Below are 23,916 nucleotides of genomic sequence, written 5' to 3'. Positions count from 1 at the left end.
CGGTCCGCGCTTCCCCCGGTCGCTCCGGCCACTCGCACTCACGGGCGGCGGCGGCGGCGGCACCGCGGCGAAAACATCACGTGACTCCGTGGAGGGCGGGGCCGCGGCGGGCGGGGCGCGCGGAGCGAGGGGGTAGCGGCGAGCCGACCGGGCCGCGCGCCAGAGTGGCAGCGGCAGAGCCAATAGGAAACGGCAGTGCTTCGCCAGAGAGCCAATCAGAGGGCGCAGCAGGGAGGAGGGGCGGGCGTCGCTGCGCCCTGTCCGGGGAGGCGGGGCTAAAGAGGATGGACAACGCGGCGGGCCAATGGGAGGCGGCGGCCGCCCCGGGCTGGCCTCGCTCTGCAGGGGTGTTTCCTGTGCTGGGGAAAGAGGCGGGGCCGACCGTGATTGGCAGGAGTGTTGAGCGGTCGGTCCGACAGCCAATCCGCGTCTCACACACACAGACGGGGGAGGCAAGGCGGGGGAGAGGTGTATTCGGCGGCGAGAGTAAGGGGGAAGGCGGGGTACTCAGGAGATGGGCAGGCTGTTTGGCTAATCGGCGCAAAGCCCCGGCTGACGAACACTACCGGCTGACGTTGCGTTCGCCCGGTTCCTTCGGGGCGGAGCCCGCCCCTAGCGCGCGGAGCCGGCGGCGTCTGCCATTGGCCGGCGGAGAGGGCGCGGGGGGGTGGGGGGCGGGGCGCGCGCCGCGGTGGAAGTAAACAAGCCGCCAGCGCGCGAGCGGCCCGTGCTGGGCGGGAGGGGCGCGGGGCCGCGCTGTGCTGCGCGTGATCCCTCCCTCACAGAGCGCCACGGCCGACCCCGGGGCTCTGCCTCACGGACCCCATACATCTTCTCAGCCTCCAGAGCCCCCTCAAAGCCCTCACAGACTCTCATAACCTCCTCTGCACCCTCACAAGCCCCCAGAGCACCCTCAGAACCTTCACAGCCCACTCACCCCCCACTTCCTGCGCTGGCGGAGGCAGCGCGGAGTTGGTGACATGCAGTGGGGTGTTTATTTTCCGTACACTGCTGTGTCACCCTTGGCTCGGGTTCGGGATTGCCCGCTGCCCGTCGCAGTGGGGTGACAATCCCGGTTACTCTTGTGACCGCTGTGCAATCCTTTGCGTGTGGGATCCGGGCAGGCCACTAACATTCATATGGTTTAGATCAAAATACGAAGAATGAAGAGCAAATTAATTCTGTTTCACAGTTAATGGGCATTTCTGTGACATAAAAATCTCTGCTCCATCTAGATTAATTGTATTGCTAAAATACAGCGCTGGATGTACGGCTGCCCCACAATTTCAGAGGCAGCGGTGGAGGGCGGGGAGCCACTTCCAGTCCCCTACCCACTTCCCCAACACTTTCTTCCTCTAGTAATTAATTCCTCCGTTTGCCAGCTCGCCTATGTCCTCGCAGAGGACGCTGTCCAAGTTGTGGGCAGAGCACACGGCGGGTCTGTGACAGCCCAGAAGCCAAGCCTTGTTCCTGTGCTGTGGTGCGGGGGTGCTTAAACTGCAGGGCAGGGTGTTGGCCACAGATGCTGTTCCTCGTGCCTTCTCACTCTTAATAAAAGCATCCCTGCCAAAGGTATGTTTTATTTGAGTTAGGAGTTTGTGTGTACCAGTCATGTCAAGTGTAAAAATAATCCTTTTCCTGTAATACAACAGCAAAGATCATTTCCCTAGCCAGTAATTTTGACCACACGTCTCTTTACTTTCTGTCTTGATTCGCTTTCAAGGTCATTCTTGGACTCCCTCACCTATGATTCATTATGAGATGACAACTCTCAGCAACTCCTGACATCAGCTTCCATCACCCACTTGTTTTGTTTTGGGATAAATAGCTCTATGTTTTCTTTCATTCTGCCTCTCAGGTGTGGGAAAAGATATTTTTTGAAGTCCAGTAACTCAATTTGAAAGCTGACGTGCCAAACCTTGTACTTGCCATATTGATTGTTCATGTCTCATTTTTTTTATAATTCTCTATTCACTGCCTGTTCACAGTGTTTAAGCTGCAGTCTTTTTGGTTTATGTTTTTACATCATCTAACATGGCCTATTCCTGTACATGATTAGAGGTCCTAAGTGTTATGGCAATACAGTAAATAGGTTGTAACTACAGAAATGTATTTATTCCCAAAACAAGAATTATTAACACTAGAAAACTGAGATTAAATATAGTTTTTATAGCCATTCAGACATGTTGGCACAAAAATACCCAACTAAACTCCCCATTAGTTAATGGTGACATGAATTAACATGCAATTATGTTGCATTATATTGTTAATAGCCCGTGGTATAATTAAACTGGTTTTTGAAGATTAATTCCTTTTATTTTTCATTCTTCTCTACCTGGTCCGACAGTTGGGTGAGGCTGAGATTTCCATAATTGTTTGGGTTTCATTCTGTACTTTTACATGAAAATTTAAAGTGGTTTTAAATGTATAGAGCAAGGTGAACTTTGTTCATTGCATGCATATTTGGGCTTGTTGCTGAAGTATATACATGGGAAGAAGAAAGGAAAACTTTTGAAAGAAAGGGCTTGGGTTCTCTTTTTTTGTTTATGTTTTTTTTTTAGTCATCAACCTGTGGGCTTGCTTGACAGTAACTATGAATAATCTGTCCCAGTAAGAAAAAATATATCACTGTTTTCTGATCTCTTTTAAAGTCCTTTGTTCTTACATTGCACTTACAGTGCTTTTGCTAGGGAGTTGAGAAAGTGACTTATGCATAATTAAGTCATGCAGAATTTTGGGGTGGTGGACACGTGATCAGACCGGCAGGAACCTGCAGAAACAGAATTAATAGAAATGGATTTTTCCACTGAGTTCTCTCTGGCTTAAAAGGAGTGCTTAGCATTCCTGGAAGCTTAATTTGTTCATGTTTTCCTATGTGACTACTAAAATATACTTACCAAAAGTACAAGCTAATCTATAATTTGCATACTCTTTCTCAACTTTCATTAGTAGAAAGAACAACTATTTGTTTTCTCTGTCTTTGAATAGATATTGTTTAGAGTCTTTTGTGCAGTTGTGGAATCAAAATTACTGGTTTCCTGTAGTAATGATTTTTTATTTTTGTAGCTTATATAAAACATTTAAGTATACCTGTTAGTGTATTATACCCTTCCATTACTGAGATAATTGTCTGGCTAAGGGATTGGATCTAATTTTACTATATTTTTTGTCATAAATGATTATAACTTTCATGAACTTCTGTAGGTTTCTTTCTTACAGTTTCTCTGGCTACTTGGCTGGCACAAAGCCATAGTTCACTTTGTAAATTCAGTGCCCCACTTTTTATATAGAATCAGCTTTATATTCTTCACTTTTCTTTACAGAAACCAACATAGCCTGTGTATGGAATGTTTCCTTAGCTGTGGGTGCACTGTTTTTCAGAAACAAAAAAGAAATCCAGATTCCCCTTCACACGTCTCTTGATCTTCACCAGACTTGAAGAACCTGTAGTTCTTAGAGCTGGAGGTATGTTTGCTTTGTGTTTCATGTATTTGCTCTTTCTATCCTACAAAGTGTCTGCATGAAGCAGGCACTGTCAAAGGCCAAAAATTTGAAACCATTTCTTTCATTACAGTTTCCACAAGTGGCTATAATGTGTGTAATATAAAGCAATTAAGCTATTGGTAGTCATATTGTTGACCCGCATGGAGGGTCAAATATGTCATCTGTGGCTGAAGTACTGAGGAACAAGGAATGGGTTCCTGCAGGGATCTCTGAAATTCCACAAGGAGTGATATTATTCATTTAGTTAAGATATAAGAAGTAAATGGTTTTGGATGTGATGTTGCATGATTTATTGCTCATTTATTCTAGTTACAACAGCCTATCTTATGCCCATCCTCAGTTACATCTACAGGAGTAATTACCCAATAAAAAACAGGAAGGAAATTAGTTTTGTTGAGTAGTAAAACACAATCCTGGTTCAGTTGTGCTTGTGACATGTTCATAAAAGAAAAGGAACTGGAGAAATTACCTCTGTAGAAATTTAGAATAAAAATATCCCAGAAGTATTTAGCAACCAAAGGATGTTAAGTGAAAGGTAAGATTCACAGTTTTTAATTGTATGTTACATTTCCACCAATCATATATTTCTATACATTTGTGCAAAATAAATTAATGTAATTGTTCATAATGTGTATTTATGACCCAGACTCTTCCCTAATTTTAACTTTACATCTCCAAAGTAGCCTGCTCTCATTAACTTCTTAGAAGTTCTGCTCTCACAGTAGGTCATAAGGTGATTTTCACAAGAGGCAAAGTTAGCTCACAAAATCAAACAGAACAGTGGTTTTAAATTACCAGTTAGCACGGGTCATTCTGCAGATGGGGAAGTGTACCTGTCACTGTATGTCAGTGGAATAAGAAAGTGAAACTATTGTGCCATTTCTTAACCAAGATCCAGAGGACAGTAATACCCCCTGTTTAAGGTAGAGATGGGGAGTTCTAAGTTGTCACTTCAGTTTGTGGCAGGCTTGCCCTACTTCCTTGCGCAAATCTCTCCTTCTACCTTGTTTCAATCCCTTGGTCATTTAATGGATATAAGAATTCCTCCCTTTCTCAAAAGAGTTTTAGAGATTTTATCTCTAAAAAATCTGTTCATGACCACCTCACACATTTTGGTATCGAGGTTATATAAAATTATTGTAAAGCCAGCCTGATGTTGGCTTTCCTTCATCCCTATGGTTGTGTAGAATCCACTGTGCTCTAAGAGTCCTCTACATGTGCATTGCCCGGCATAAGCTACATCTGGTCTTATTTCTCTCATCCAGGCCTTCCTTGCTGTGTTGTAATAAGATGCTGGAACCTTCATAGCAATTGTGATGATGCTCACTTATGAAAATGTACAGATTTAAATTTAAGATTTTCAGGCACAAATATTAAAGGCAGACATATTAAAGAGTTCCCAGTTTAAGTTAGAGGGAGCTGTGGGTGCTCAGCACCTTTCTGATAATGAGGATTTGGTTGTTTATTTGTTCCATTATACTCCTTTCACCATCTATCTAATCCTATCACATCATTGTCTACAGAAATACTCAGACGCTTGGTTTCTTTGCTGTTTTGTGTAATTGGGGATGGTGTCACCACGCAGTGAAAAGAGCCACAGAATGCTGTTTTTCAAAGGCATACGCTCACATTTGCACAACATTTTCTCACTGGATCGTGAATGAATAGTAAGATTATTCTGCTTGTTTGTTTTCCTATTGATGGATAGTTGCTGTTTGGGATACATAGATTTAGGATTATGTGCAATATTATGCAACTCTGCTAGTGAAAGAAACATAAATGTGCCCTTTTGCTATACACAGTTTGGCCATATGTTCAGGTCATTAAGACAGGGAAACTACTAAAGCAACCAGACTCTTATTCACTAGTTTCACAGATTGTCTTTGAAGAATAGCAGAGTGGAACAGAAACTAAAGGTACCCATTTATATAACTGGAAATGAAAATGGTATCATTAATATCAGTTTCCAGCTATTCATGGTAATGAGCAGACAGTTCTGGTTTTGTAAATCAAAAGCATTTTTTTTCCAGACTGAGTGGAAATGAACCTTTCCTACTACCTTCTTTGCGGTACATCGTATCTACCAAAAGGTGTTTTATATCAATGAGCCAGTATGTCTTTAATTCTTTGATTTTGAAAAATTATTAGCAGAAGTAACTGCCCTCTAGACAGTTTATAAATGGGAACTTTCAGCTTTTTGCACTAGTTTGATGAATCATAGAATCCATCCTCATTGCTTGAGTAAGAAAAACCTAGGACTGTGTTCGGAGAAAGACTGACATGACTTGGAGAAGTGAGTCTGCTGCTAGGTGCTGATTGCCCCCTGTTTGGTGGTTGTTGGTGATGGAGTCAGAATTCCAGGCAATGCCTCTGCAGGTGCCACAGGCAAGATGAAGATCGCTGGCTCTGACTGGCACTGAGCCAGTTCTGGAGATGTGACTGCCAGGGAGGGCACTGTGCTGGTCCCTGCTACTAAAGACTGGGTTGATAGACTGTGTCAACGGGGTTTATAGTACTTGTAGCAATCTGTAGCAACACCAGGCAGTGGGATTAATTTCATCTTCCCCCACCAAAAAAAGAAAGGCCTCTTTGATGCCCAAACAGGGACATGAGGAATTTGAAATATAGGACAGAGGAAAAGGTAACGGACAAAACATGGATGAACAATGCTAGAGAGGGAAGAGCAGAATGATTGTTGAGTATTTTGGTAGTTGTAATTGTGGTGAAGGAATGAGGGGAGCATTGCCTGTAACTTTTGTTGGTGGTGATGTTATTTTGATTTTGGTGCAGGGAGTTCTTTTGGTTGATATAAGTGAAGTTTGTGATGAATGTGCATTTTCATGATAATTCTTAAGCATATGGTACCCAGAGGTGAGGGATGGGATGTATTTGGTTTGCTGGCTGAGGCAGCACAGTGTTGGTGATGTGCAGTGGGTTGTTTATTTTGGTAGGTTTGGGTAGCAGGGCATAGGGGCTACACAGGTGACTTCTGTGAGCAGCTGCCAGGAGTTTCCCCCATGTCCAGCACAGCCAATGCCAGCCTTCGCGGTGCTAGCGCCTCAGGGATGATGTATTTAAGGAGGGGAAAGCGTGATTGTGGATTTTCTCTGGTGGTCGTCCCTGTTTCCATCTCAGGGAGGGCAGAGCTTGGTTCCACCAGTCTCTTTCTGGAACTCCCTGATGCTCCTTAACCTTTCTCCCTCCGCTCGCAGCACTGCCACCGGTGTGAGCGAATCAGTCTCGGCCTCCACTCGCTCCCGCGCTCCCGCGCTGCCACCCGCTGCCTGGGGCAGCCTCTGGCACCTGGGCGCGGCGTGTTCCCATGGCAACTCTGTCCAGGGGCCACGGCCGTTCTGGCGAGTGCCGAGGACGTGGCTTTGTACCCGTCCCGTTGGGAGGGCGCCGGGCGGCGGCCGGGAGCGGCTCCGGACCCACAGGAGGACGGACAGACGGACGGACGGCGCGCCCCTCCTGGCGCTCCCGGAGCGAGCTTCAGGGAGTGCCCTCGGTTGTAGGAATGCCGTGAGCTCCAGAGAACCCGTAATTTCCACTTCGCAAAGGTGCGGTGAAAATACCTTTATCTTTCTGCAAGGAATTATTTTAAATGTGTAACATGACACCACAGACATCTCGGGCAACGCATACTAAATGTGCTGCTTTACTGTTTGACGTCATTAGCAGAGAGTGGTTGCCTTTTCGTTAGTATATATGAGTCTGGTTTAATTATTGCAAAGGGTATTAGTGCTCAGTGCTTTGGTGCCCCTTACAAAATCAGTGGTTGCCTGACACACTTGAGAACACAGGGTGAGGCGGATCTGTTCCAGGATGGGACAAAACGTGGCCATGCCCGTTCAGAGCAGCTCAGTGAGAAGTTGTGACTCAGAGGCATCCTCTGAATCATATTTCCCCTGAGCTGTAGCATTGCACAAGTGGGGAGTGTGCCATCAGACCCTGCCAGATGGAGCACGTTCCTTCCTTCATGTCCAGCCAGTTCCTTGTGCTGACATAGAAGGGAGCAGAATGATGATTATGTTTGCTTCTGACCCAAATTCCCCCCAGTTCTCCATTTGCTCATGGAAGGAACTAATTTCTCTTTGAGGTTAGCTCATTAATTTAGTGTCCTTAGCACAGCTTTGAGGAAGGGTGGCACAGAATGCAGGAATGCCTTATTCCTTCCATGCAGAACTCTGTGACCATCAGATGCCCAGAGTATAGTTTATCTGCTCATGTGTAGATAGGTGAGACATTTTACTCACTTGTGAGCTCTGAAACTAGTGCTTGTTCCTTGGGCACTCACTTTTCATCCTATAGAAAGCAAATCTGTCACAGTGAGAGAAGATAACAGCAATGCATACATGACTTGCAAAGGACCATTCAAGTTTGATTCCCAGCAGACTTGGCAATAATCACCAATATGATTAGACAAATCTGAGTTCTTATGCATTTTTTTAAGCAAACGAGTTGCACTTACATGGAAACCAACAAAAATACACTTTTTGTCAGCTAAATTTAAGAATTAAGGCTAGCATAATCAAATAATCAGCCATTCAGCTAATTAAGCTCTGCAATGACTTCTAACAGATTCAGGCAGTAGCTTTTGCAGATGAGCAGTGATTTATCTGTAAATAAAATTGAGATTAAAGTACTCATTTGTTAATATTAGATCAGCTAGCAATGGAAAGGTCCGTTGTTCTTGATGTCTAATGAGGTTAATGATTCTGGTAGCCAACTAGGAATCAAGCACTGAGAACTCCTGCTTTGGGAGCAACAGTAATTCTTTGTGAAGCCTGGCAGTGAATAGCATTTTTTTTTATTTCTTGGTTTATGAAGAAGGAGAATCTATAATAAATAAGATAGTGTGTGTTGAAATAGGTTATTTCAGTGTTAAACATCTATACTTTTCTAGTGAAATTTTCAGAGGACTTAACCTGAACCATTTACTTAAGGGACAAATTATGCTCCTGTCAATGCATAAGGAAATACCAGCTGCTCAGTTTAGCCTGTAGGACAGCTTGGGTGAGTAGTTCTCACCAAAAGAGATACAGAGATAATTATTTTTAATAAAAACCTCTCCAAAACTATCTTAAGACTCCTAAAGATAAAACATGCAGGGTATTCATTTGTATTACTTCATTTCATAGCAATGCATTTCTCATCTTCAGGCAGTGTATAAAGGAATAGTGTACAAAAAATTTCAAAATCCTTACTAAGGTTCTGCTGATGCTCCCTTAATCATATTCTAAAGTCTTCATGTTCCAAATTTCAATTATTTTGAATCTTGCAAAGAGGACATGGCATTGGATGCTAATCCCTTCAATAGAAAAGCATAGTATGACATAATCAAGCTGTCTTTCATACAGCTTAACAAACAAATTACATTCCAAATAGGTTTATAGAATTCATTACTGTTTGTATGGGTAGTTACAGAACAAAAGCAAGGGTATACATGGAAATGACATAAATAAATTTAAAGAATGAACAAGTGAAAGAGATAATACCCCTATGTTTATTCTTATTTGTATATTTAAAGGCCTGTTGTTAGTTTAATAATAACTAGATGGCAGTTTTAAAATAAGTCAGACTGAAAGCAGGTGGTGAGTAAGTGTGCAGAAAAAGTCATATTTGATGGGATTCCTTCATACAGTGATTGCTCATTTGAGGAGCACTGCCATAGTACATTCTCTAGAAGATAAATGAAATAAAAGTAAATAACACAACATTTCTCCTAAAAATCTTTTAGTGACATTATTATTTTAGGCTGAATCAAGAGAGGAGCATTTGCTTGCTCTTTACTGTACTATGAATAGAAGGTGTGCTAGGGCCTTCTGAATGCCCAAACAGCAACACAAGTCAAATGGTTTGAAGAAAAGAAAAACTACTAAAGACAGCCTTTATGGGAAGGTAACTATACTATTAGGAGAGGGGAACAAATGCAGGCCTCGTACAGGTGGAAATAACTCAAAATATCCTTAGAGCAACACTAATTTGCCATAACTGACCAGTGGATTGGGCCATCCTTCTTTCCAAAAAGTTCACCACTCTTAGCCTTCACATTATTTTCACATTCTTCTCTTTGGACCCATGTGAAAGCATTAATAGAGATGAGTAGTTCAGAGAAAAGTCACAGTTTCTTCTATGCTGTCTCTTGTGGGTCTTTTCTCCAAAAAGCATTCGGATGGTATTGCTGTCTAATGAGACAGTTTGGGTTAGTGTATTTATTAAGTTTAAAGTTTGCATTTATAGATTAAGACAAAAAAAGAGTAAACCTTTTGATGTCTAGATTTTTTATCTCTGACATAATTAATGAATTAATAGCACAGCTCAACTGATTGTTCAGTATAGTCAGAGCTTATTAAACTCAGCCTGCTAACTCTGAAATTTCTCCTTCTAATGAAAAAATGTAAATCAATGTTCACACAGTTCTAATTTCTTTCATTGTCAAACCCAGTTATATACTGGAGAAGTTGACCTAGTCAATCATTTGCTCAGATACAGAGACTGCTTTTCTTTCAGGAATTTGCACTGAAGTTACCTGCACTATTTGAAGTTGTACCCAGGTACTTGATGTGCAACAATTTACAGCTGACTCAGAGCAGCTCAGTGCAAAAAAACAAAATGACTAATCTCTTTGTAGAACTGAGGCTTTGCAACTTTGCTCTGAGTCATCATGACAGCTCAAAGTGCCTTGACTTAGTGCAGAAATAAATAGATTTAAACAGAGCACTCGATTTCAAAACAAACATTACTTCTGGTCCTGTCAAAGTGACCTTGTTAACCCCATTTTACATCAAAGTGTCACTGATACGCAAGGTAATTTCAAATCTCTGGAAGACTATCAAAGTGGAGCCCAAGAAGTTATGGGAAAATATGGGTGAAAGAAGGAAGGCAAAAATATTCTCTTACCAATTAAGAGTGCCACACAAAGAGAGTGGGAGCAGTCATTTGTCTAGTAGAAAGAATGGAACTGAAAGAATAAAATGGGAATTGGTGGCATTAGAATATGTAGGAAGAGGTAAGGGAGATATTAAAAAGTTTGCCTGTTCCAAACATATTTTAGCCACCCTTAATTATTCCTTCACATTCTAAGATCAAATAAATAAATAACTAAGCCAAACAGTAACATTAATCCTATGTTATTTGCCAAGTGTCTTTGTGTTACAAATTAATGGTCCTCTTATCTTTATGCTGGTATCTTAAAGGTAAATATTAGTACAAGTGGAGCCAGAATCTCTTCTGAAATGGATAAGTGGTTTGTGACTTTGTTTTTCAGAGTTGCTTTGCCTCAGTGTAACAGGAGTTCAGGTCTGCCAGTGGGTGTGTATAGTAATGCCCAATATCCATGCACAAGGCACCTTCACTGGGGAGCAAGCATTTCAGAACAGAAAAGAGCATTCATATACAACTTATAAATTATGGATATCTAAATTAATAGATTTAGTCATTAAATAATCAGTGGTAGCATTGAGTATATTATATGAGGCTTGAGGTAATAATTTGGTTTCTTACACATATACTACCTACATCTCTGTAATTAATTTATATATAGGTATTTTAAAAGATTTTTATGGTAATAGTCTCATTTAGTGTCTCATTTCATACAGGCTGCAATTGCTGCAATAGTGGGAAAAGTACATAAATCTAACAAAACTTCAGAAATGAGCAATGTCTTGTTCTTTGAGTCACAAAATTAGCAAGAGGTAACATGTTCATTAATGTTAAGGAAGGATGTTTGTTTAAATGCTTTTTTGCTTGAGGAAGGATCATGTATTATCTCAGAAACTGAGCAGATTTGGGCCTAGTCTGTACTTGAATGGAAGATGTGTAAGAAAAATTCGTCATGTTACGAGAAAGGATGTCCGTGGTTGGGTAGGTTTGGTGGTTATCGCTGACTCAGTCCGGCAGTCACGCCTGCTCTGCTGGGAAGGAAACGTTTCAGTGCTGGAACTGGATCCCAGAGTCATTCGGTGGTTAGGGTAAATTTGGATCCACAGTGTGTGGCATTACATTTAGGAAAGCTTTTTTCTTGAATTTTCAGCTGTATTCCCGCAACAACAATAGGAAATGTGCAAAGTTTGACAGTATTAAAATAATGTAATACAGTATAAAATAATAAAATAAAATAAAATAATGGGATACAGTATTAAAATAATGTAAATATACATCAAGTATTATTAGTGATTGATACCTTTTGTTTTGTCTTCAGCATAAATCAGTAGCACAACATGGTCCTCACTACAGTTTCCCTGTCTGCTGATCTCTTTGTTGCACAAAGACCTTTTACTTGTAAAAAAAAAGTAGAGGTAAATTGATTAAAAAAATTAAAAATAAGTAAAAGTTCATTGTGTCACATCTACAATACAAACATAAACCCCAGAAATGATGCTTCAAATGAACTGAAAATAAGGAATTGTAGAAAACTGAGATGGGAAGATAAAAAGGACAATAATGACAGCACTGAGAAAAATTTGATGGCATTTGTACAGAATAAATCAAAAAAATATCTAAAGCCTGTTAGTCCATTAGTTCATACTAATATAAGAAAGACAGACCTTTACAAGGAGAGTATAATCATTGCACTTTTGAAATTGCATTCTTTCTGAATCAAAATTCACTCCAAATCTGACAATTAGGATGTGATGTAAAATTCACCTTTGTGGATACACACTTCTGGAATCACATTGTGGTCCCAAAATTATAAGTGTTTTTATGAGATGGAATTTAATTTTTTCTTGTTTTTCCAAAGCTCCTTTGGAATCCATAAAATTTAATTTCTGTTAATGGTTCATTCTGTCATTGATGTAGCTATCAACATTTCACACATAAAAAAATAGAGAGATTCATTTAAAATTGACATTGCTGAAGATAAAAGGGAAAGTCAATTTTTGTAACTTGGGAAAATAAGATTTGCATGGAAATTTTCACTATAAAATCCTTTCCTCCATTCGTCTTTATTTTGCTGCTGTCGATTAATTCAAAACCCTTTTATCTTTATCCAGAAATCTTGTGTTCCTACTCAGTTAAGAAGCACATCCTCTGCTGTTTCATTACATTCTCTGTCTTGAAAACACCTTTTCAGTGCTTGTCAGGGTAAATGCCCTGTTACTGGGTCCATGAGACATCTGGCCCTGCCGCTGTGTCTGGGGCTGAAAAGCACTCGCTGGGCAGGAATTTGGCTTTTGGTTACACAAGAGTCGGAATGCTGGGATCCAGAAAGCTGCTGGCTCTGGAAATTGCCCCAGTTATGAACCAATGTTGCACTTCCCTTTAGATTAGAAGCCAAAAGAAGCTATAATGGCTACAAGGTCTGCAAAGTAGCTTGCCTGCTTGTGGGAATAAGATTTAAATGTCATTAATGAAGTTAACATTATTATCTATCATGAATCTGAAGACTGAAAAAACAGAACTGTGTTTCATAATATCTTTGGGGAATAGTCTGACAAATATATCTGCAATTAGGGATCATTTCCTCACAGCTTTGGTGTTTTCTGGAAAGATTGTGTAATGTTGATAATGAGTTGTTGGATTATATTCACACTTAAATCACTTAAACTGTCTTTGCCTCTCGTGTGGAAAAAGAAATGAGGTATTTTTAGAGGGGTTTTGATATGTTTCCAAATTTTGGGGGTGAAGGAACTTGCTATAGAGAAGAAGGAATGTTACTTTGGGTGGGATTTTTCATAGAAAGTCTTACTCTATTTCATGGGAGAACTGACAGAGATTAGTTTTCAAATGAATATCAGATAATATTATGCAACAACATCATGTTGTGATATTTTTAAAATAATTGCTAGCTGGAGTAATAAGTACAGAAAACAAAGACAACTGCATAAGGCTGCTCGTATTTGCATGGGTGAGCTAAAATATGTGTTCAATTGCAATAATTCTCAAAGTTCTTGTAAACAACTATTACATTTCTTAGGTAAACATTTAATGCTTGATATTTTTAATCAGATTATAAACATAAATATTTTTGCTACTCACAGAGGTATTTAAGTTCTCTGCTTGTGTCTACAGACCTCCTCTAGAGCTGCTGGGAGTGAATTGCTGCATGGCACAAGCACTGCGGATTTGGGAGTGGGTGCAGCCTGAACTGGGAGGCCAGGGTGGTGTCCTGTGCTTCTGCATGCTTGTTCTCTATCTGCAAGCATTGCAAAGAGAATTCTGTCTTACACTTTTAGAGCAAAAAGGGAGGGAACGTTGTGCTTTCATTGCAAAGAAGTTACTTATAGTATGAGTAACTTCCTTGTGAGCCTCATCCTTAGCTGCATAGTAAGTCTAGAGCAGCTTTGTGGAAAGTAAGATCACTTGACAGAGAAAGGAAATACTTTGAAATTTTTATTTATGTTACATTAAAAGTTTTGTATCTTGAAACTGGATGTTTATGTCAGTTTCTCACTGCCTTATCTCTGAACTTTGGTGCCTTCACAAAAATATGATAGTGTGTGCTTTTGTGGGATCATATTTGTGAAATGATTTCTTGATTAATGTTACAGGAAAGATTTCTGAAAGTTTGACAAGCTCCAACTGGTTAGGATCTCAAAGCACTGAAAGCTGTTGACCTGCTTTGCTGAAAGTCACATATAATTTTATTCAAAACTGAAGAATAGGTGCAAAGACTAACTTTTTGATTCCAATACAGTAGGAAAACCTACCCTGTTAAATCTCAGATAAGAACTGTATTTTTCACAAGCATCTTCTAAAATTTTTTACACCTATGGGTCTTTGCTTATATGAAGTCTGAATTTGTTTGTCTAAAGTCTTATGCAAAAATTGGTGCACTCATTGTTTCCATAGCTGTTAGTATGTTTTTGGGCTTGATGTTGAATCTACAGAATGGTAAAATAATTGCTTCTGGTCCATCTGTACAAATTGCAATGTTTGTGCATATGTAACAATTGATGCATGAAAATATTAAGATGAAATTGCATTTAGATGTTAGACTTAGATATTTAGAATTGTAAAAGGGAAAGATAGAGGTTTTGGTAAGTGGTTTTCTTTTGTCTGTGATCCCATGCATTTAGGGTTTAATTTGAAGGGGATAAAAGGTGTTAGAGCCTGCCTGTGCAAGCAGAAGCAAGTAACAGTGCCAAGGATTTATACATTTCTCTAAATTTTAAAGCATCTAACAGAGCTATTCTTCTGGTTTGCCAGAAAAGGCAAGATTTGATCCTTTGGCAGTATCTTTAATGAGAGAGACTCCCCTTTTGAGCATTACCTGACCAAAAGGTGCTGACACCGTTGAGTCAACACAACTGTCCTGGCTTGTTTTTTAAATATTTGTAGGGAGTTCACAGGTGATAAGCTGACAACCAAGATAGAGACTCTAGAAATGTATTGTTTGTGAACTTGTGTCTCACATGCAAGAACAAGGATTTGTAGGAATAACAGTGGGCACTGAGTTCATGAGTCAATAGACTGGGCGGGAGTGCAGCCCGCTGTAGGCACGGGACGGCAGTGGCACTCCAGAAGTCCAGAAGCTTGCTGTGGCTTTGTAAAATAGTTCAGAATTTGCAAGTGTAACTGAATCCAGAAGTAAAATTTCTTTATAACTAAAAAATAATTTTAAAAAATCTCTTTTTTATTAACCAAATACTGGATGTTTACACCAAGGCAACAATGTTTGTATCTATCATGGCCTGTTTCCAATGGCTCTGTAACAACAATAAAGTAATGAGAAACATGCTAGTTAAAGGTCTATAGAACCCAGTCTGGTGTTAGTCATGCATAGAATGCCAAACATAAATAATTATATAAAATACTGGAAAAAGTATTAATTGTGAAAATATGTTAACAATACGTAAGAATGTTGTAAACTTTCTGGGACAGTTTTTATCCTGGCAAAACTGCAGCTGAATGGTTTTCTAATCTTCTATAGACAATAAATATAAATTGCTAATAGATCTACTAAAATTATAAACAAAACTGTAAACTAAAATAACGTCAATATAAACAATTTAAATCAACAGAGATCTTTGATTTTTAATTTCCTTTTATGTTCTATGTAAAGATGGACAAATTAATTTTGAGAGGGTTCTGTTAGGGAGATCCTATCTCATATTCTGTGGAAGTCTAGAGAACTCAGCATTTACACCTTATAAAGTGAATTTAATTCATAAAGCTGCTGTGCTCAGCTCAGACATGCTGGTAGGATCAGTCCCCTCAAAATATTTAAGCGTATTTTATTACTAATTACTTTTCCAACAGGTCAGCTGTATCAAAGCACTATTTGCCTAATAGTGAACTGAATAAGTAATTTATTGTCAGTCGATAGAAAACAGTGGCATTTGAAATGCTGTATTTATCTTGCATTCAATCACTGGAATGAAAAATGTTATATTAACATATATTAAATATATTAAATGTTATACTAATGCATTTATAATTGATAAAGTAGAAAATATTTATGTCTCATCTTGAGGAAAACAGAATTTTTGTTTTTGCAGAAAGAGGATACAGGTCCCTAATTATAATAGCATACTCTGTCTTTCTTCCATCCTATTGACAAGTAATGATCATTTCTGTTTTCATACAATTTATTAACTTTTAAATTATCATTTATCCAATTACAGAGCAAACTGTTTACAGTTAAAACCTTTAGGCTAAAATCAGTTGCATTTAATTTCAGTTGTATTTTAATAGACTACTGTTTGTGATTAACTTTAAATAGTGCAATAGTGTAAAAAGTGTTACAAGTTTCTTGAAATACTTTTTCCTTTTTTCTTTGCTTGAAACTCAACTGTTAACACTGTATGTTTTCAGTTTTGAAAACTAAAACAGTTTATAGATTTATTCACTGTGAATTGATATAGGAAGGAAGAAAGAACTTATTGTGGTATTTTCTTGCCTGTTTTTTCTAGAAAGGGGAAAAATATCTGTGGAATTATTACATTTCTAGATAGAAATTCATCATTCTTGATTTTTCTTATTTTACTTCTGTAGCAATTTAGCAGGAACAGTAGGACTAAATAAAGTGAATCTTTTGATATATGAGGCATAACATTTTTTGACTAATTAGTCACAAGTATTTGTTCTTCATCAGCCATGATTCTTTACCTTATGATTTCCCATTTAAATGTTAACCTGGGCTGGTAGTGTTTCATTTCCAGGATCAGATGGGGTTGAGGACTCTCAGTCTGTGTGGGCAGACCGGAGAAAAAAAAATACACAGGCACCTGGTAGTACTGGATGGATTATTTTGCTTACAGTGATTTTGTTTCTATCAGTGTGTACGGAATGGAATGTCTGTTCCCAAAGTAAGGAAGTTACAAATTCCAGGAGGAGAATGTGTCTATGGCTAAAATATTTAAGTATTGAATGTTTTAGTGAAGTTACTACACATCTGAATGAAAAATACTTGTACCTACAGTGTGCTGGAGTGCTCACAGACCAAGCAGTGATTCATTTTCTTCTAATATACCATTTTTAATAGCATGATTCACATCAAAACTTCCCTACAGTAATGCAATGTATTTTTCTTTGTTACCGAAACCAGGCTGCAAGACCCAGCAGAAGATCTTTTCAGTATAACTTAAGACAAAGCTCTGTAGGAATTGTTGGGTTTGAATGCAGTACACAAATGAAAGTCAACAAAAATTGAACTGCAGGTCTGATTTAGATTCTTAACTGTCAGAAATGCCATTTGCTTTTTTTTTTGTAAAAATACACTATTGAATCAAAGACAACAGATTATGAGTTAGTCTTGAAAGAAAGAAATAAACAAGACCTTTCTACAAGAGCAGATGGGCTTCAAGGACCAGAAGCACTAAGAATCTTCTGTTTGTCTGTTAATGTCCCACCACAGCTAACACAGCAATGAGATTGCTCAATGCCTCATCGCTGCTTGCTTCAAGATGAAAATTCACTGTGCTCCAAGAGCTAGATGAGGCAACAGGTCTGTGATTCCTTTAATTTTTAATCCAGGAATATATTTCATGAGAAAACATACCCTGTATTTAGTGCTGTATCTAGATTCGAACACCACCACATCCATAATCTCCGTTCATTTTTTAAATGTTCATCTAGAAGGCTTTTGGCAAGGTGTAACAATCCTTTCAATTATCTTTCCCGAATTTGAAAGTAATTTTTGCTTTGAGCTCTTACTGATGATTCTGTTCAGTAAGAAAATCCCTCTTCTACATTTAATAAACTGTTGTTAACAAAAAACCCACAAGATCACTTCAAAAAGTTTATTTTAGAAAACTGCTTTGCTGAATATCCACTGTGTACTTTGTGTATACTCTGAAATTTTCCTTATACAGTTCCCTACTTGTGGTGTGATATTAACCTTGGAAAGAACTAAGTTTTAATGGGAAAAGAACTGAGAAGAGAAGGCTGAGAAAGTATCATTAGAAGCAGGTTTTTTTCACAGAGGAAGCCACTGTGATATTTGGTCAAAACAAACAAACAAACAAACAAACAAAAACCCAAAATATTTGTGAAGAAAGGTTTGCCTTTGGTTTCACAGACTTGATAGCCAAAAGGTTCTCTATTAGGATAGCAGCAGAGGTAGAGCCAGGCTTTCTACTTTGTAGGTATTGGAGTTGTAAGATGTAAGCAAACAGCTTTATTTCTATGGCAGGAATTCAAACATAGGATGTCAAAATCTTTAGGCTATTCCATGACACAGAAGAGATTGGGAATGTGGGGGCAAGAGCTGACAGGCAAGAACACTGACAATTTTTGGCACAAGCTAACAGTAAGTTTAACTAACATTAGGCTGCCACTTAGCTGATACACATCACAGCCTGGCTTTTCTTAAAAATGCAGTTGGTAGTCTCACTGGAGAAGCCTAATACTGTGGGATTTAAAGCCTTGGTCTGCCTTCTTGCCTGCAGAAATATTTCCTTGGGAGGACCTTAGAGTGAATGAGGAAGGTGATGTGGGCAGCTCACACGGTGCTTATGCCATACCTGAGCTGTAGCAGAGGGTCTCCAGGATGCTGCCATGGTGCAGTGCAGGGATAGCTCAGCTCCTGAGAGCAGCACAGCTCAGTAACAGGGCCCTCTGCTCAGCCTTACCACGTCAACAGCCTTGGCAGCACAGCTGTACAGCTGCTTTGCCCAGTGTCTGCTGGGTAAACATTCCCTACAACATCCAGTTCAGGTATAGCACAGGTGCCCTTCACTGTACTGTGAGAAAATATTGGGTTTCAGAAAACATTAATTAGGTATTAATATGTTGTTATTAGATAAAAACCTATAATAGTTCCATTGCAAACTGCCCAGCATTCCTGAGTTATTTTTATAGTGGATGACTTGAGTCATCTTAAAAAAGGGTAGGGTTCTATTTGGTAGAATAAATTGCCCAGCTGAATTCCCTAACACCCCAGGTTGTGCTTTTGACACCTGAATTAACCCTATAAGATAGGTTTGAGTATTTCCATGGTACATTTCAGCCTGCAGGTCAGAGACACCCTGTCCTTTTGACACCACTCTGATATTATTAAACTACATGCTATGCAACTGAGCAAAATAGGATTATAAACCAATAGAAAATATTCTCATTAACTTATGTGTTCATGTCAAGCTTTTTCTAATTCTCGTACCTTGAGTGACTTTCTGCACTCTGTCTTCAGTAGCTAGAATTGCTTTTTGTAAACTAGTTAACTTGTTAACTAATGCAGCATTTTGGAAATTCTTTAATCAGCCACCTAACATCTAAGTGCAGTGTACAGGGTTATGCAAGATCCCAGGTGGTAACTGATGTGCAATAGTGATGGCTAAATCAAAGTCTGTCTTAGAAATCTCTTTTTTGTGATATTCAAGAGAAAGTATGCATAATGTTTCCCTTTCTTAGAATAATAAATATGTTGAAAACCATACCGGGCAAACTAATAGAAACTTCCTAGAGTGGCATAAGTTCATGCAATTATAAATATTATATATTCAGGAAATGTCAACTCATCTTTTGTCAGAAATCTATTGTAATCTTTAAAGAAATCAGTGAGCAGGTAGATGAGAGGAGAGCAGTTTATACAGTCTACTTCTAGTTGTAAAAGTCAGTTAAAAAATCACATCAAATACTCCCATAGAAGTTAACCTGGCAAAGGCAAAGAGGGAAAATCCTCACTTGGGTGAGCAAGTGGTTAAAGGATAGAGAAGAATCAAGGATCAGTTTTCACAGTGGGTTTTGTAGCTGTCAGCATATGTAGCTCAGTGCAGTGTAGCCCTTTTACTGTTTATTCAGTTTTTGTGTAGGTTTCACATATTTGTGAAAGACAAAGCCTTTCTGAAATTTCAGTTTCTTGGACTGGGGAGGTTAGTCTAGATTATGGAGAAGAATTACTGCTCAACTTTCCACCCTTAGATCCACAGAGAAAAACTGGCTCAAACTCTTGCAGTAATAATAATTAAAGTACAATAAATGAGAGAACTTCTGTTGTTTTCTTATTTTTCAATGTCTCATGTCTATGAAACCAATGTAGCAGGAGATGCAAACATTCAGCAGTAGAACAGCATCTGAGATTCAAATCTTAGCTGTACTGTGATTTAAGAACATACATAAATGTGAATATGATTTTTAGTTGTGAATTGGATCAGTGTACTAGACCAGTTTTTCAAACAAACAGTCACACAAACGGAAGAATTGCAAACACAGGAGGAGACTGTATCTTCTTCTTTATTTGTACTGCTATGGTAAGAGTTTCAATAAATAGTATATTGTAGAATATCAAAAGAATACACATTAATAATATCTTAACAATATCTTAATATTAATAATTATCTTCATTTGAGATAATAGGAAAGCCAGAAGAATTTTAAGACCAACATTCCACTAAAAATAGCTGATACAGTGTTCTATTAGTGTCTCTAAATTAATGTTATATAGTGATTACCTATTGATTGATTTGGAGTCCCAAAGTAGGCAAAATTTTTACTAACTAAATTGCTAAATTTACTGCAAGGATTCAAAAACAGACTCTAGATTGATTTTAATATTCAGTTGCCCCAGAGCTTCAGAAAATGTATGAAAATAGAAGAGCTAATCCATGGAGTTATGGAATTTGTAAGCAGCCAGCTCCAGTACTAACACAAGTGGGCAGAAATAAAGCCAGACAAGCAGGAAGTGGTGAGCTAGGTATGCTGTGCCATACAACTGGATGAGAGAAGCATGGCATAAATGAAATTTAAAAAAATCTAAAACTTGGCTGGTGAACAGATGCATGTGTTATGTATGTCTCCTGTGTTTTCTAATGTCTTTTCACAGTTCATTTACTCACTAATGTAAAAGTAATGGGATATAGAGGATGGCATATGACTGAAATATTAGCATTCATATAGTGGTGGTTTTTATAGAATGGCCTACCAAGGCTTTTGCTGTTTCCAAATACCGTTTAGGAAGCAAAACCATCCTGATTTAAATTGTTAGTCTTTCCTGAATACTGTGGGTTTTACCTGCCATTATGCAAATTGATCTAGTTCTCATGATTTCATTAAAGAATTTACTCTCCTGGGTATGAACACAGCAGAGCTTTGGGAAATTAATCCAGATAGCTGTAAGCCAGCTAGAGCTGAATCAATAGTCCTCCGTGTATTTTGACATATCCTCTTCTGAAGTGTGATATGAATGGTGTTCCACAGCATATTAGCTATTTTCCTCTCCATTTAATAGTTTTGTGATCACATTTTCTAACAATCTAACCTAGGAAATTTTTGCAGGTCATCAATTTATTTGTATGCCATTCTCCTCATTCATAAGTCATATTCAGGCATCAAGTATTGGTTTTGTTTGTGCAGCAGGACAATGCAGCTTTGATATTCAGCCATTCTCATCCTAAACTAGCTGCGCACTCGTTAAAAATGGTTGAGATTCATTACTTTATGGCCATTCAGGTCAGGCTCCAGCCAGCTGTTCAGCGTGGTGGGGAATCTGTGTGTGGGAGAGGGGAAGTTCGGGGACAAAGGGAGTTACATGAGTTCCCTTAAACTCTGGCTTTGTAAACAGAGCTTGGTTCTGCATACTGATTTCATCAGGCAGCCAATGTCAACACTGACATTTTCAATCCCTTTCTTTTATGTCACATTAGTGGAAAGTGACCTGTTGTGTTTGTGGAAGCTTTGGAATCCCGCAGGAGAAGGATCACTCAGCACCATGGCAGTCTGCCAAGTACAACTTGTTCTGCAACACAGTGCTGAGAAGTTGCATTATCTACTGAAGCGCAGTGTCAGCTTAGCAGGAGCTGGGTTAGGCCGGTGATTAGTGACTTGTTGTGACCAGCGAGCCCCCCAGGGCACACTGCACCTCTGCTGCCGGCTCTTCCTTTTCTTTCTACTCCTGTCTTCTGTCCGCCCGTCCTCGGAGGTGGCCCCTGCAGAGCTCAAAATGCCGGCCTCTTCTATCCCTGCGCCGTGGTCAGCGCCTCTTCCGTGCGCTGGCCGTGCTCTATAAGGAACAGTTTCTTAAATCGCTAAGTTGTTCCGAAGTCATATGTTTTATTCCAGTGAGAACAAATGCTAAAAGTGTAAAAGACACTAATTTAAATTTAAATTTTATTTCTGCTATCCTACTTCTTTGGCCAGTTTTATGAAGTCAGAAATCCTAATACTATCTCAAACTCTACTATGATAATAAATCCAAATAATCAATACAGAATAATAAAATAGTTTAGCCAGTAGAAAAGGGAAGTAGCTTAAATAATTGTCTTGCAGATGGAAAAGACATAATGTGCGCTAAAAATACAAATGTGTTTGTATTGTTCCAAGAACTCCTGATAACAAAAACAAACTGAGGGCAGACTAGGATTTACATGAGGAGGTTTGAACTTGAGTAGTAGTAGGAAAGAAGGTACTTGAACCCGTTTTAAAAAAGTGCTTACTACAGACAGATGACATAAAACAAATTGTCAGGCAGAGCAGAGTCATCTGACCTTTGTCCAAGCTCCCAACATCTAAAACTTCTCATGGGCTTGCTTTTAGCTGCAGTTCTCAAATCCGTGTCTATTCTTTGTGGAATAAAACATAACTGCATATGGAGAATGTAGACTTTTCTCCCAGGGTGAGCAGTGAGACAGAGCCCCAGTGCTCCCCTGCTGCAGGGTACCCACAGACAATGGGTCCTCTCCGTACAGCTCTGCACTACTGCAGCAGAGCTGTACAGAGCTCTGCAGGCTTCACCACCAGGAGGATGAGGCTCCTCTGGCTTTCCCTGTCCTGCTGGGAAAAGCCTGTGACTGACAAATCCCACTGAGGGGCCCACATGATCCTCTGCAGCCTTTGGCACTGCAAGACCAGGGCCCGAGTGAGCTGCAGACACAGGAGGGGAAGGTGGCAGCTGTGGCAGAGGGCAGTGGTGAAGAGTTGTGTGTGCTCATATGGTGTCTATGGCTAAAATAAATGAGTAAATGCACTAGAATAAATTGTGTAAGGCAAGCAGATGTCTTAAAAATTTGGAGTTGAACAAATTTAGATTAAAAGTAAATGTAAAATAAAAATACTGTACATGTGGAGTAGACTTTCAGAGGAAAGAGAATGAGTATTTGTATAATATGGACATAAATGTAGTTTATACATATTTATGTGTAATGTAACCTTCAAGGCCCAGGCAGAAGAGAAGAAAATCCTAATCTGAAAAGAATGATGGATGTTGGTGTGTCATTTTAAGGCAGGATTGATGGCCTCAGAATTGTTGGAAACAATTTTTACAGATTTCACTTGAATGTCTGACTAAAAGCTTATGGTAATTCACATAAGTTTTTCACTGACTAAGCTAAGCATCTTATAGTACTGCTTGTTCAAATACTATAAGCAATACATTTCAGTTTAAAAATACCTTTGCATTATTCAATTATTCAATGCTTTCCTAAATGAGGCAGTAAAAATGCTGAAAAGAAGCTAGAAAGCTTTAAGCAATGTTAGTGCATGTTTCATGCTGCAATTGCAAACATACTCTGTATGTCATTGCATTATTATATGGATATAGCACATTGTCTACTAGAAATAGTTTTTGGGGATCAGCATGTCTTGTAAATATGAGGAATATTGTCAAAGTTAAAAAGAAAATCAAAATAATAATTTAAAATATTATTATAATTTTTGCATGCTGATCTGAGCCCTAATATTTAGTCATATTTCTACATCACTTTATAAAGGCAGGTTATTTGTGGAGACGGAAATTTCACAAAATACTAAAGGAAGAAGATGATGATAGACGTTTTTAAAGAGCAAAGCAGCAGAGCAACTGCAGCTGTCAAAGGCTGGAGGATTACAAAAATTGTTGTTTAAAATCAAGAACATCAAGTGCAATAAAGAAACAAAATAGTAAAAATGTTGCACTTTGTTATTTTGGACCTATTGTGAAGTTTTTAACAGACCACATAGTCTGCAGAACCTACAGCAATAAAGTCTCTTTTGTAAGGTACATGGTAAACAGGTTGGACTTTGATTTTTCAGGGAACCCGTGTCTACATATTGCTGT

The 23,916-nt window shown here is 39.1% G+C and overlaps 1 long non-coding RNA gene across 5 annotated transcripts; it reads left to right on the top strand.

Annotated features, from left to right (window-relative positions):
* The first annotated feature begins 369 nt into the window (after positions 1 to 369).
* On the top strand, positions 370 to 23,916 carry LOC128795437 (uncharacterized). 5 transcript variants are annotated; one of them, XR_008433538.1, is made up of 5 exons: positions 370 to 486; positions 1,383 to 1,572; positions 3,324 to 3,465; positions 6,717 to 7,064; positions 21,530 to 23,916. It is a non-coding gene; the product is annotated as an uncharacterized LOC128795437 (long non-coding RNA). The 5 variants fall into 5 exon arrangements; XR_008433535.1 differs by lacking the exon at positions 370 to 486 and having other exon boundaries at positions 777 to 1,572; positions 3,382 to 3,465; XR_008433537.1 differs by lacking the exons at positions 370 to 486; positions 6,717 to 7,064 and adding an exon at positions 17,306 to 17,395 and having other exon boundaries at positions 777 to 1,572.

Source organism: Vidua chalybeata, chromosome 14 (genome assembly GCF_026979565.1).
Source record: "Vidua chalybeata isolate OUT-0048 chromosome 14, bVidCha1 merged haplotype, whole genome shotgun sequence".
Classification (NCBI taxonomy): domain Eukaryota; kingdom Metazoa; phylum Chordata; class Aves; order Passeriformes; family Viduidae; genus Vidua; species Vidua chalybeata.
This window is presented reverse-complemented; position numbering and strand designations above follow the sequence as displayed.